This window comes from Jaculus jaculus, chromosome 5 (genome assembly GCF_020740685.1).
Source record: "Jaculus jaculus isolate mJacJac1 chromosome 5, mJacJac1.mat.Y.cur, whole genome shotgun sequence".
In the NCBI taxonomy this organism is placed as follows: domain Eukaryota; kingdom Metazoa; phylum Chordata; class Mammalia; order Rodentia; family Dipodidae; genus Jaculus; species Jaculus jaculus.
In genome coordinates, this window is record NC_059106.1 from 85967473 (window position 1) to 85981935 (window position 14463).

General features: G+C 48.5%; 2 long non-coding RNA genes across 2 annotated transcripts; one reads left to right on the forward strand and one right to left on the reverse strand.

The window, feature by feature from the left end:
* Nucleotides 1–3387: 3387 nt before the first annotated feature.
* On the reverse strand, nt 3388–10342 carry LOC123460898. Its single transcript, XR_006637273.1, has 3 exons — nt 10132–10342; nt 5447–5672; nt 3388–3433 (listed from the first exon to the last, which is right to left on the reverse strand). It is a non-coding gene; the product is annotated as an uncharacterized LOC123460898 (long non-coding RNA).
* Nucleotides 5053–10396, forward strand: LOC123460899. Its single transcript, XR_006637274.1, has 2 exons — nt 5053–5571; nt 10230–10396. It is a non-coding gene; the product is annotated as an uncharacterized LOC123460899 (long non-coding RNA).
* Nucleotides 10397–14463: the final 4067 nt, after the last annotated feature.

Sequence of the window (14463 nt, forward strand, 5' to 3'; positions counted from 1 at the left end):
CCAGATGGCAAAGGACACCCAGGGCCGCTCAGATTCGGGCCTCACGTTCCAACCCCATCTCCTGGCACAGTCTGGTCATCAGGCACCTCGTCCCCCAACCCCTGTTCCTAGGCCTGTGGGATCTTCTCATGCTATCTCTGTGCCTCTGCTGTTCCCTCTATCAAAAGGCCTGTCCCTTCTTCCCAGCCCTGGCATCTCTCACTGATGCTCCTTCTGGAGCAAGCACAAGGACCAGGAAGTCAGTACTGCTATTCCATTGCAGCCTAAGTCAGCTAAGCCCTGTGAGCTTCCTAAAGCCAAGCTCCCTGGGACATCCCCCTGTAGCTGCCCTGCCCACCTGAGCTCTTCAGCACAGCCTTGCCCTGCCCTGCCCATGTTCCTGACACTTCTCCAGACCCAACCTAGACACATCGCAGGTCCTGCTGGGAGTGACAGCGTGGAGTTCTGACCCAGACTTGGTCTCAGTTTTATAGGCAAGGAGGCTGCGGGGAAGATTCCATCCTCGTAGTGGTTCATTATCTAAGCTCCCTGCAAGGCCCTCTGCTACTCCAAGATTCTCCGACTGAGTCTTGGGGAGACTCCGTCTTGAGCTGGACTCCACAGGCTGAGCAGGGAAGAGGGGCAGCCTGGACTCCGATGGGCTTATACTTGGCTGAGCTGTCTGTTAGGACAAACTGCCCTTCATATCTGGTGACAGTGGAGGTGCCTAGAGCCATGGAAGCCAGAGCAAGGCACTCTCACACCCCATCCCCAGGCATGCCTTCAAGCACTCAGAATGCTGTACCTTGCGCAGCGGTGGGAATGCGGGATCACTGTGCGAGCCGGGGTGCTGCCCTTGCACGGTGGCTCAAGAGACTGAATGTTAAAAGTGGTTTAGCAGCCGTGTGTGGTGAGTGCTGGAGTCGGGCCGCATGGATTTAGTACAGTTCTGTCACTGTGGAAAGCTCTGTTGAACAGAGCAGCTCAACGACTCCAAGGTTTGTTTCCTCACCATGCAGCCCCACAGACCGAAGGGCCTCCAATGCTGGACAGGCCAGCTTGCTGTGTGATTTTTGAGAAATCTTTCTACTTCTCTGGTTAGTCCATCAATACAATGAAATGGCAGATGTCTAGTTTTGAAGACTGGGTTTAGGACTTGGAGCCTTCTCTTCTCCCTTGGAGGAGAGAAAAGGAAATCTTCACTGTCTGTCCCCTTGTCTCTCATTCCCTCCGTTGACCCCAACCTTCCACCGCTCAGAGCACAGCTCCCAGCGACCCAGAGAACTTTTGTGTTTACCGCTTAGCACTTGCTGTACGGGTCTCTGACCTTCTTTAGAAACTTTTTCTTTACGAGTTTATTTTGGCTTGTGCTGAGCATTCATAAAATTCCTAGGAACTGGAGGTTTAAAAGTCGGGCTTGTAAAAGGAGTAGGTGGGAGGGGGTGGGAACAGGCAGAGAGGGGCGAGGCCAGCAGCCAGCCCTGGGAAGCTGGAGGAAGAGGCGAAGTTTTCCATTCGCCGCTCAGGGCCTCCCCGCTGCCTGTGAGTCCTGGGTTTTCTGGGTCGTGAAAGGGGAGAAGAGGTGGAGGAGAGAGAGGGCGTGGGGGAGCCTGTGGAATGGCAGGCTCGGGAGGGCTGGGATTTTCCCACCGCAGCAGTAGAGCCACAGATACTGATAAGCGGTCCTGCTGGCTGGTCTTAGGTTTTTCTTGTCATTCATCTCCTCCCTGGCCAGGCGGCTCCTCAGCAGGTTGTAGGCACGGTGAACCTCCTGAGCTCTAGGCATATGAAACAAATTAGGACTCCGTTACAGCCACCCAGAGGCGGGTGATGGATGGGGCCTGTGCTCACGGCAAAGCTAATTGGCAACACACAGAGACATCCAAGAAAGTATATTATTTTGCCAGACTTTGGAGTCACTGGCCTTCTTCTTCTTCTTTTATTGTAGAACATTCTACAGTCAGAGATAAAAAGCACAGTGAAAGTTTTAAATCTAATAAAAGCTTTTGACTGCAGAGTAAAAATAACATACACAGAGAAGTTTGATTTGGATTCAGGTTTTATTAATGTTCTTTCATTGCAAAATGTTTCCAATTAAAAAACAATTCAGAGAGCGCCACATTAATAAACAGCTTGTCTTTCTGAAGGGCCAGAGATTTTGAAATGCTTTGATAGACACACACACACACACACACACACACACACACACACACACACACGCACGCACGCACACACGTGCAGTGGTGCAGGAGGTAGCTGCAACAGCACAGAAAACATTCCCAATGTCACCAGACCCGAAAGGAGGAAAGCCTCATGACTGCGTTTGTGGAAGAACCTGAAATCCTTCAGTGTCACCTGACCCAAGGATCCCAAACCATGTCCAAATTGACCCAGATGTGACCAGCGGGACCAGCTGATAGTCTAGGCCTCAGTTTCCCCATTTTTAAAATAAGGCTATTAGTTTTGATGATCTTTGATGCTCTCAGATATTCTCCAGGAAATTAATAAAGATACTCATTGCTTATCCTCCAGTGTTTCCTAATCTTTGCTTTAGGAAATATTAACTAAATCTAATCTTTATCAGTGATGAAAAGAGTTCAATCCTAGTCAAAACCTATCAAACCAGGGGCCTCTACTTGTGCCTAACTTTTGTAAAGAGTAACTGATTGTGTGACTCTGGTGGGAAGTGGGGCAGGAGTTGAAAGTATTCATGCCCAGAGGTTGTCAAAAAACCCTTCATGGTTGCAAATGGTCAATAAATCAATTTTGCTTAATTCCCAACCAGATGCTTTTAGAATAATGGGTCATTTTTTACTCAAGTACTTTCTTTTTTTAAAATCAATTTGCAAACTTTTTATTATTGAATCCTTTTCTAATGAGTAAAAAAAAAAACAAAAAACAGGTAGAATGTAGTTCATTCTTATAATTCCAAGATTTCTGCATTTAACAATTCCTCTACTTGATAAAATTTATTTTTTAAAATTTTTTATTAGATATGGGCATACTTAGTATGTAAACAACACAAGTTGGTACCATCCTTTCCCTCATCCCTGACCCTTTTCCGAAGAGGCCCTCCTCATTGGGGATGCAGGTCAACCCCATGGGGATTGTGGGTCATGCATTGTAGGAGCAGCAGTCAGTTATTCGGGAGAGGCAGGGTCTTTGTGCATAATGTCCTAACTTGTGACTCTAATAATCTTTCTGTCCCCTCTTCTGCAGACTTCCCTGAGCCATGTCGATTGCATTTTGAGACTACTTCAGTGATGGCCTCTTAGGAGCCTCTGGATCTCTGTTTTGATTGAGTGTCCTCAGTGTCTATCTCCTTCGCCCTTTTGCTGATATCAGGTTCACCAAGAAAGAAGCACTCTTGCTCATTTCCCCAACTCCTCTGTGGTTTCAGCTGGGGCTGGGTAAAGTGCGCTGGCTCATTTATCTCTTCAGGTCCTGCTCCCATCTGAAAAAGAGAAGCAGAATCTCTCCATGCCTCAGCCACCCACACTTCAAGTACTTTTTTTAAAAAGTTTTTTTTAAATACATTTTTATTTATTTATTTGAGAGTGACAAAGAGAGAGAGAGAATGGGCGCGCCAGGGCTTCCAGCCTCTGCAAACGAACTCCAGACGCGTGTGCCCCCTTGTGCATCTGGCTAACGTGGGACCTGGGGAACCGAGCCTCGAACCGGGGTCCTTAGGCTTCACAGGCAAGCGCTTAACCGCTAAGCCATCTCTCCAGCCCGGAGTTTTTTAACTATAGGGAGGAAAGAGATTTTTAGGAGAAAATACTATCTTAGATGGGCTAAGCTGTTAGGCCCAGGAAGCTGTGCAGGGTGGGTCAGTTTGGGGGAAGTAGCCATATCTTCCTGGAGACTGAGCACATAGTGGTTGGTCTGTGGTGTCTTCAACCTGAGGATGGTCACTTCTTCTCCAGGGCTCTGTTCCCCAGGGCACCTGGCAGGTGTCTGGGTGCTTGTTTGGGTTGTGTTCACTTTTGGAAGCTGGACGTGCTCTATTAGCATCCTCAGCCTACCACAGCTGATCCCTGACCCTGCCATGTGCGTCTCCCCAGGGCCACCACAAAGAGCCCAAGCAGAGTTGAGACAGACACACAGGGTCAGGTTTCCAGAGATTTTGCTGCCCTCACACACAGCACAGCCACTCAGCATCATCTGGCTTCTCCAAAGGAAGAGATGAGCACATCCTCTCTGCAATGGCTCCTGATCCTCTTTTAGGCAGTTCTTCCATACGGCTGTGTGCTCACATAGACTCTGGGCATGGTTTCCCATGGAGGACAGAGTCTGACTATCTGTGCACCACTGCAGGGCCTGATGGCCTTTCCCATCCCCTCATCTCGGCTGCACCCCCTCCCCGCCCCCAGAGTCCTGGCTGGAGCAGCCTGGAGGTGACCATCGCCTATGGCTCTCTCTTTTCCACTTCCCAGGGCCTGGATGGCCTTTGAGTAAACAGATAGCCCAGCGAGGTGTGTGATCAATTAGCTTTGCTGAAAATACAATCATTTTGTTATTCCAAGCTGATGAGGAGGCCTCTTCGGCCTGCTCTCCCAGCCGCCACATGCCAATCAGCCCGTGTCACCGATATAATTTTCCACATAAACACAACCTTTGTGCAACATCTACTCTTGTAAATAGATGTAATTCCCAAACCAAATAACGCACTTGGAGGGGAAATGGATATTATGCATGCAAAAAGAAAAGCTGGTGATTTTTACACTTTCCAGGCAACAAAAGATTACCTCTAATTGTGAATGGGGAGGGGGCGGTGGCTGCTGGGAGGCAGGGGAGGCAGGGGAGGCAGGGGAGGCAGGGGAGGCAGGGGAGGCAGGGGAGCAGGGGAGGCCAGCTTCCAGGCACATTTTTTTCTCCCTCTGCACATGTGTGAGTGCAGACCACCAGGAACTGACTAACCAGGGATTTGTCCTGTTTAGGCAACAAGGAGAACGCGGTTGTTGTTGTTGATATCTGAAAGGAAATAGAGTTACTTAATTATAAGGTTTGGTCTCTCTTGCCAGGAGAGACTCTCTGAACCTTAAACCATACACATCCTGTTGCAGCGTTTCCCCCTGCGCTCCTGCTCGCAGCAGCCTCGGTGGGCTGCAGAATGGGAGTGCTCCGAAAGGCACTGGTGTGTTCCTCTCAATGTTCTGCTCATTTCCATGGATCCCTAAATTAGACCTTGAAAGCAGCGGAAGTTGCCGGGCAGCCAAGGAGTGAGAACACCGCAGAACCCACTGTGTAATCCCAGCCAGGGCTCTCTGAGGGCCAAGGAAATGAAGTCTGAGATGCCCCTGCCTCCTTGTGCCCCCCTTCGGTGCAGGAGCAAGAGTCCCGTCAGCATGCCCAGGGCCCTGGGCCATCTGTGGGGACTGAACAAGGACTCCCAGCCAGCAGGAGGATGCCACAGGATGGCTGAGCCACCCCCACGAAGGCCCCATCCTGGGACTCCACCACTGACCTTAGGCCCAGCAGCTAGCCAGTCTCTGGACATGACTTCTGTGCATCTGGGAGGTACTGGTGTCATTGAAGATGTACTTGCAGCAAAGATGATTTCTGGCTTTTGCAGAGATGCACTATTAGCAGGTGAGTAACGACAGCTTGGCCTCAAGAAAGTCTTGATTTTCCTAGAATACTTCTTGGTCTTTTTGGTCTGAGTTGAAATGGCACACAGAGAGGATACTGATCTGTAGGTGTGTACAGGGAGGGGAAGAGAAAACAAGCACATAAGCAAGCTTGGGGAACAAGCAGGGACCATGAGTCTCCAGGTTCCACCCTAGCTTCTGTCCATCCTAGCCTGGAGAAGGTGTGTGTGGCCCTGTAATGTATCTGTTACTAAAGACTCTTCTTTTTGACTCTCCTCTGCTCCAACAAAACCCCGCTCAGAACCTTCCTCCCCAATGTCTCTTGGTGCCAGGCCCCTGAAGCCCATCTGAAACTCATTAGCTGCTTGAAACAATTGTCATGGGAGCCCTTGATGGAAAACAAGAAAGGGAGAGGGGTACTTTTAAAGGACAGAAATCGGGATACAGGGGCCGGCAGATGTTTAGAAACCTGGCTGTGGAGGAGGGGCTGGGTCCTGAGGCATACCCCTCCCCTGACTCTGAGCTTGGCCCCTCCTCCCCAAGCCTTTTTCTTTAGCATCTCCCAGAGTCCTAACCGGGTGAACTAGTCCCCTTTGGGTCTTTGTTGCTGCACAGATCTTGGCCTGGGGACATTGCACAGTCTGAGCTGGGTATCCTGTGGGAATCCCTCCACTCTGTCGCTGCAACTTAATTCCCAATCTTTGTGTTTTGCAAAATAAAATCCTAAGAAATGAGAAATGTTGGAACTATAACCCATAACATTTAACTGGCAGAACTAAGAATCTAAGCATTAATAGAGTTGTGAAAATATAAGCTGTGGGATAAAAATTGCATTGCAGCATCTGAGAAACATAGAATGTTAGGACCATGCTGCTATAATTCTTGAAATATTAATTTATAGAATCACATAATTTAAATCTTAGTAGCATAAAATATTAGAGTTCAATAATTTTAGGATTATAGAATCAGAATCCAGATTTATGTAGAGCATTAGAAATACAGAGAATAAATTTATAGAAGTACAGAATTATGACCTTTTACAGTCAAAGAACTTGATAATGATGCAGTGTTAGAATATTAAACTAAGAAACATTGAATAAGAGAGTCTTAGAATCACAGAATATTAGCATTGTGGAATGGCAGAATGGGAGAGCCATGAAGTCTCTAGGACGAGAGTCATAGTAGTTTCTAATTATAGACTCATTGGCTTACAAGCACTTAGAATCACAGAACCTTATCATCAGGACATCTGTTTTGTTATAAAAGCATAAGATGTATGAATTATAGGATTTTGGAGTGACAGGATTTTAGTCCTTGAGGAATTTTAGAGGCAAAAAGGGATTTGCAGGTCTTCTGACTGCACCTTGGCCCAGTCCTATTCCTGCTCACATTCTCTCTCCCTCCCTCCTTTTCTCTCTCTCTCTCTCTCTCTCTCTCTCTCTCTCACACACACACACACACACCCTAGCTGACACAGTCTAATTTTATCGTTATTATGCCCTTAGGACTCTCGTCCTCCTTTTCTGCCTCTTTTCTCTGCCCTGCTTCCTGTTTTTCAGTACGGCTTACATTCTTTTTACAATCATCCAATGTCTTAATTCACCATGCCTCTGCCTTGCAGAACACGACTTCAATGAGTAACATACTAGAGGAGTGAAGCTTTCGCTCCTTTGGGAGATGGGAGGGTTTGCAGAAGGGACTAGGCAGAAGTGTGTGTGGCCTGGGTCCCAGAAACAGCAGCGAATGGGTCTTCATAGAAAGTCATGATATCCTTCCTTTCTTGGGAGGAAGCAGGAGCCACAGTGGTGGCTGTGGGAGCAGCCTGGCCTGTCTAGGTGAGAGATGAGACTCCAAATTGTAAACCATTTCATGCTTATTTCTTTTATGACCCTCATGGGCTGGGGTTTATACAAATCAGACAGAATGTGGATTAGATAATTTGGTGAGAATGAACAGCCTCTGATGGCTAGCAGGTTTGTTTGGGGGTGATTAAAGATGGGTTGTTGAGGATGGTTGGGTGATGAGTTAATAATGTTAGCCATGTCCTCACGGGCACTGATTGAGATGTGGTGGCTCCTCACCCAGCCATAAATCCCCACAGGGGACAACACAGGGGAAGAGGATGGTCAAATATCAACAGGAGAGCAACACTCGGGATTCTATTACATCATTGAGGAATAAAGAAAAACAAAACAAAGACAGCTTCAGAGGCACCCTGATACATTAGAAAACATTGGCTTCCTAGTGAAATCTATCCCAACATGCTATAAAAGAACTAGCCAAAGATAAACAGCTGAAATAGGGATGCTCCTTGCCATTTGTTCGAGCACTAAGACAGTGGCTGTGGCCTTTTTCAGGCTCAATTTGCAGCAGTGGCCCAGCGACAGGTCCACCTAAAGTATGTCTAAGACTTCTAAGGGTGTGAGCAGCATGGATTAGAAACTATAAGACATCAGGCATTTTCCCCACAGATAAAACATTAAAGCAAGCCCTTTTACCAATTTCAAGTCTTTTTTCTTAATAATCCATTTAGTTTAGAACTTCAGATCCCCATAGCAAACTGATTACAGCACCCTGCTGCTTCTACAAATATCATTTTGATGGAGCCGAGAATTTTCCAAAACTGTAAATGCCTGAGTGAAGTGACCAGGTTTCAGGTGACTAGCGCAGCCTTGCATGCCTGCTGTGTGCCTCTAGGCAAGTCACAACTCCTCTCTGGTTCCCAGTAGGCCCACCCACAAATAGTAAGTTAGATTAAGTAATCTCTATGTGGGAACAAAAATATTAGAAACAGGAAAAGAACAATTTGGCTTTGTTTCCTTTTATGAGTTGAATTTGAAATTAGTCAGGCCAGTGCTTCTATTTATTTTAGAGGCAGTTCAACCAAGAATTGCCATTTTTATGGCTTTAGCTTTTGATTTTTCAATGCTAAACAACAAAACCACGACCTCAAACTCCGAGACTATTGGCTGCAGCCATTGTACACACTTTCAATAGTGGGGTAGACTGTGCTAACAACAAATGACAAACACCTGCTCAATTCTGAAAACACAAGAAAGGAGATGGGGAGCAGAAATGAATGAATGGTATGACAAACCCAGGTTGAGAGACCACATTGTCAGACTCAGTTTCCCCATCTGTAAGACAAGGAAAGGATGGAAGCAGGAAAAATCTCCAAGTCATCTTCTGCTTCTAAACACAGCATTAGGGATTCTGTGCTTCCTCTACTGCCCAACCCTGCTGCCGACGGGGACGCCCGAGTTGATGATGGAGTTGGAAGCTGTAGAGAGGAGGGGAGGAGAGAGCCCTTACAAAGGGACAAAGGCAAATGTCCCACTTGTGGACAAATCCCTTTCACTATGAGCCTGAAAGGCCAAGGAGGGGTATGCAGGGTGAAAGGAGGAACGAGGACCTTCTTGTTACAGCCCTGCTCCAAGTGGACAGACTTAGAAGTGGAAGGAAGTGAGTCAAAGAGACACATAGGCGGCAGGGTTGGGGGCATGCCAGTTGCCAGCAGACCACGGTCAGGATGGCAGGTCCTGGCTCAGCAGCTGGGGCTGCTGGGCAAGGCTGGGTGGCAGGTAGGTATTGAATGGTGGTTGACAGAGGCTTTCATCTGAAACTTGGCTTTAAGCCTATGACAGTGCCATGTGTCCTTTCATGATTATCAGAAGAAAGTTGCACCTGAAACATTTTGCACTGGATCTTCTAGAAGTGGTCAGATTCATGGTGAGGTTGGGGTTTGGGGATGGTGTGATGATAGAGCCCAGAAAGGTCCATTCAGCTAAAATACCCAGTCAGGACAGCTCTGACCCACCAACCTCAGTTCCATATCTGATCTCTGTAGACAAAGAGCCAGATTTACAACCCCCTAACCAACAACATGTCAGCCTGACAAAACAATCTGGTAAGTTACAAAAAGGGAGTAGGGATGGTAACAAACAATAATATCAGTTCAATGTTTTTTAAAAATAACCAAAAGAGACATTTCCTCCTACCCATAACTGAGGGCTAATCCCACAATGCATGACCCATCTACCCCTACAAGGAGGGGCCCGGAGGAGGGGTGAGGAGAGGGAAGAGGCTAACAATGGTACCAACTTGACTGTATTCACTGAGTACTAAACTAATTAAAAAATATGAAGCAAGGAAAAAAAAATAACCATATAGCTGGGCAAGGTGGCTCAAGTTTGTAATCCCAGCCCTCAGGAAGCGGGGGCAGGATTGCCACAACTTAGAGGTCAACCTGGCCTACATAGTGAGCTCTGGGCCAGCCTGGGATACAAAGAAACTTGGTCTCTAAAAAGCAAAAGAAAACAAACCCATGGAGCTTCCTCCAATCTTATAAAAGGAAACAACCAGTCTGTTCATAGGCACAGTTGTCTGTCTCCCAAGCAGCTGACCATACAATAGGCTTGAAGATGGAAGCCTTGAGAATGGTGCTTTGGTCTAGCCTGGTGCTCCATTTTGCAGGTTTACCACCTGTTAGAACATGTGAGGAGGGACTTGGGGACCTCCTTCTTCCCTTGTCACAGGAGATGGGGGTGTTCAGGGCTCTTACCAAGAAGCCACAGCACTTGTGAGGTCCCTCTTCTCTCAGGTGACCCTCCTTGGCGGTAGTTCTTTCTTTTGTCTCACCACATTTTCTCTTGCTTCCAGGACCAGACTGGATGATCCTTTTTGTGGCCAGTCTCCTGAGGAGAGCATGCCCAGTGTGATGAACACGGGAGAGGGCCGTTTCCTCCCTGCTGACGTAGCGGAGGGTCTGGGTAGAGAGGAGATGCAGGAGAGCCTTCCCAGTGTTTGCTGAATAAACATTGAATCAAGTTTCTGGACTGTCATTCTGCAGCCTTTCAGAACAGGAGAGGCCAGATGGACCCGAGGGAATTCCTGCGGCACATGAAGAGGCCAGGTCCTAGGCAGGCCTGGCTCTGCAAGGCCCGTCGAGTCAGCATTTGCAGACCAAGGAACTTCACACCTTTGAAAGGCTCCAGAATGACCCACAGGAAAAATAAACTGTTCCTTCCATCCGTGGCGGGTCAGCCATCCTCAGGGGCTGGATAACACACACACACACACCCACCCACACACACACACACACACACACACATGGATGCCGTGTAAAAGGGCCCAGTGTTTCCTTTTCCACTCCCTGAAAGGATATGCACTGGCCTTGCAGGCTGATGGGGGTGGCTAGGAGCCTGAGTCACTGCCTGCCAGGCCTGGGTCCAGCTGGATTCCCTGTGGGACATCCACCCCACTTAGGAATCAAATTACCTGCCGTAAGGCTTGATGAAGGCAGTGTGCATAAGAAAGCTCTTAGTGTGTGTGAGGGGTGCTTCTCCTTTTCTATGTCACCTGGAACCAGTGTACCTGTAGCAGCCACAGCTCCCTCCTACGTCCCTGTACAAGGCAAACCAGGGCAAAGGACTCTGCTTGCGGCTGGCCTGCCAAGTGCTCTCCATGGGATTTCCTCTTCCCCCTCAGTCCCAGGCCCACCATCTTCTAAGCAGGAGGGGCAGTACCTCCTTGACTTAATGGGTCCAGAATGGCCCCAGAGCCTGGTGTGTTGGTACATGCCTTGAATCCTAGCACTTGGGAGCAGAGGTAAGAGGATTGCTGTAAGTCTGAGGCCACCCTCAGAGTACATAGTGAAGTCTAGGTCAGCCTGGGCTAGTGTGAGACCCTACCTTGAAAGAAAAAGGGGGACAGGATGAACACAGGGCCATGGCACTTGCCAAGCCTCCACAGCTCTTAGAGGAGACCCGATCAAAAGACACATTGTAAGCCAGCAGGAGTCCACAGATAGCATGTCCTGGGATTCTCTAACAAGCCTGTCTCAGGGAATGGAAGTTTAATCAGGAATGCTGCGTGCCTTAGACATCACAGAGGGCTTCCTGGAGCAGTTCAGTTTTCACCCAAGTCTCATTTACTGAAAATGCTTGAGGCCCAAACTTGCTTGCTTCCAACAAGTTGGGAAATGGCCCCAAAAGGTCTGTGCTGTCCTACTGGACTTTTTGGAGCTAGAAAGAGACGGTCCAAATTATGATCAAGGTGGTGGGTGTAAAGCAAGATCCCTATGTGAACACTAGCAATGGCTGTCTCCCGAGGCAGTGAACCCCCTGCCATGCGGTGTTCAGAGAGCTGAGGACCAGTGGCAGCTATAGAAGTGGGGCGGGGGCAGAAGGGAGGAGGGGCTGCCTGGCGAGAAGCTTTGCAGTCAGGCACTCCAGGTTTTGGTTCTGGCTTTGTAGTATTCTCCAGTGACTTTGTAGGAGACTCCTAGCCTTGCTAAGGTCCTATTTTCTTCAAAAATAATCCCCACTTCATTTGGTGGGGGAGTCCTGGTCACAGTGGGGATTCTAAATTCTGATAAGGTAGATTTTATAAGGTAAAAGATCCTACACCCCGAGCATTCTGAAATGATGGAAGATTGAGTCCACTATTCAATAGACCTTTCCATTGCTTCTGCAAAGAAGAGCCATATGATGAAAGCTACTATTGTGCTCGGGTTGTAGATGAAGAAACAGAGGCAGACAGCACGTAGCCCGGCTGAGGTTAGATTTGGGTTTGAGCATCTAGGCACTCAACTTTCTAAGTCCATAAAATTAAAGACCGTTTCTACTTTCTACTCCTAAAACCCCAGAGAGGTCAAGATTGTGGGACTTATATGATACTAGCAAGTGTCCAGAATGATGCGGTACTAGATCATTCCAGGGGCCAACAAACTTTCTGTAAAGGGCTGGGTGGCCAGTATGTTAGACTTTGCAGGGTAAAGGGGCTCCTTTGCCATGAAGCAACTGTAGCTGATATTAAGTCACATGAATGTGGCCAGATGCCAATAAAGCTTTCTTGACAAAAGCAGGTGGCAGGGAGGTTTGGCCCTTTTGTTGCAGTTTGCTGACCCCAAGAATCTCTGGATAGCTCAGATGATTTCTACTAAGCACTCTCTTCGGGTTGAGCCCCTGAGAAGCCCAGTTCAGGCCCACTGGAGAAGCAGAGGGGTCTGCAGTGGCCAGGGCAGCTCCCCAGGGTACAGGCCCCCCGAGTGTGGTTGTCCCTTTCTGCTCTGGAGAAGCTGTTGAAAAGATGCCTCTCTCCACTGCGCAGCCTCACTGCTCTCCACTGGAAAACAATGTTAATTTCCCCCAAGCGGAAAGCAGCTGCGCTTGTGAGCTGGGTTCATTTCGCTGTATGAATATTTATGGCCTGTCTCCTAATTAAGCCCAGAAATGCAGTCTATCCTGCTAACAGGGGCCATGGAAGACTGGAAGGCCATGTCAGGAACCAGCCTCTTGTGCCTGTGAAGTAGGGTTGTCAGCGAAACATTTGTTTCCAGAGCCACTTGGCCAGGGCCAGTGTCCGCAGGAGTGCTGGAGTGGGCATTTTCCGGAGGTCAAGCACCCTTGCTGTGGTCACGTGTGGGTGCAGGGGGCTGTCTGAGCCATCTCAGTGTGCAGTGGTGGGTGGCGATTATTTCAAGCCTGTCTGGGGTGGCACAGACTGTAGGCCACCAGCTAGTAAGACTTTATGCTAGAGTGACTCAGTTATTTCCCCAGTGGGCCTTATGGGGCACTCTAGGGACAACTTTCTAGAGGTGGGAAACTGAGTTTGGCATAGATTCTGTAAACCTGGGGCCAGATCTGCCAGCCTCAGTTGCCCATCACTAAAGTGAAGAAAGATCCCAGCACCATCCACCCCATGGAGTGGCCACAGAGAAGTGTGGGGGGAGATGGAAATAGATGGTTTGCAGAAATGGACTCTCAGGTTCTCTTATCTCCAGAGCCCCCCTTCCTTTACCACCCTGAGGCAAGGAGAACTGACTGCCCAGCCCAGTAACCTTGAGGGTTTCCGGAAACCATAAATCTTGCTTTTTTTTCCCCCTTACAGGGTTCTATCTCCAGAGAACTACTTGGGCCCTCATATCCTCTTCCCCAGATCCAATAAACCAAGCAAATATCATAAAGCTCCTCACCCGCCTGAGTCCCCAAACACCTAGCAAAGCCAGGCTTGGCCAAGAATCCAGTGTTTCAGGACACAGCCTTGGAGCTGGCCATGGCTCCTCCCCATTCCCTTCCAGAACAGAGCCCACCTTTCATTTTTGGTTTCTGTCCTCTTTTGGACAATTCAGCTGTCACTTATTCACAGGATTGGGAGATGCCAGCTTGTGTTCCCACCCCCTCCTGACTGCCTTTGGCCCGGGTGAGGACAATGCTTTCTCAAGGTGCATCCCCAGTCTGGGTGCAATCACTCCAGGCCTTGGCAACTGGCACACCCTATAAATTCAAAAGTCAACAAGACGTGGAAGTGGAAGAGACCCTCACTGGAGAGAGGAAGAGGAGGGGAGAGGGCTTTGTCTGGGAAGTTGGGCAAAGGTACCTTGGCTGCCCTGCGTCTCCTTGGCTGGTTGGCCCCACACCCAGATCCCAGGACTTCCTGATCTTTCTCCACTTTCCTGGTCTGACCTCAGATCTGTTTCAGAAACATCCTGGGCCTGGAAGGAGCCTTTGAACCACCTGTCTCACATTCTCCAATACCTATGGGGAAACTGCAGAAGTGGAGGGAGCCTTCTGAAGGTCAAGATCATGGTAGGTAGAATGGCAACAGCCCTGGGCTGCAGTCAGGAGCCCTCACCTTGGCTAAGTACAAAAATTGATCACATTCTGAAATCGAAGCCTTACCTCATAACTATAGGCCCACATGGAGATAGGAGGGACAACAGCTTGCAATAGACCATCCCACCTATAGGACCACTTGCTACTATTTGCATCTGGAATAGCATCTTCACCCAAAAGGGACACTAGGCTCTTATCAGTTTGGGGGTGTGATGCAACAGGCCCATCAGAACATTTAGCAGAGATATCTTGAATACTGTCATCTGTAAAGTGTGGAT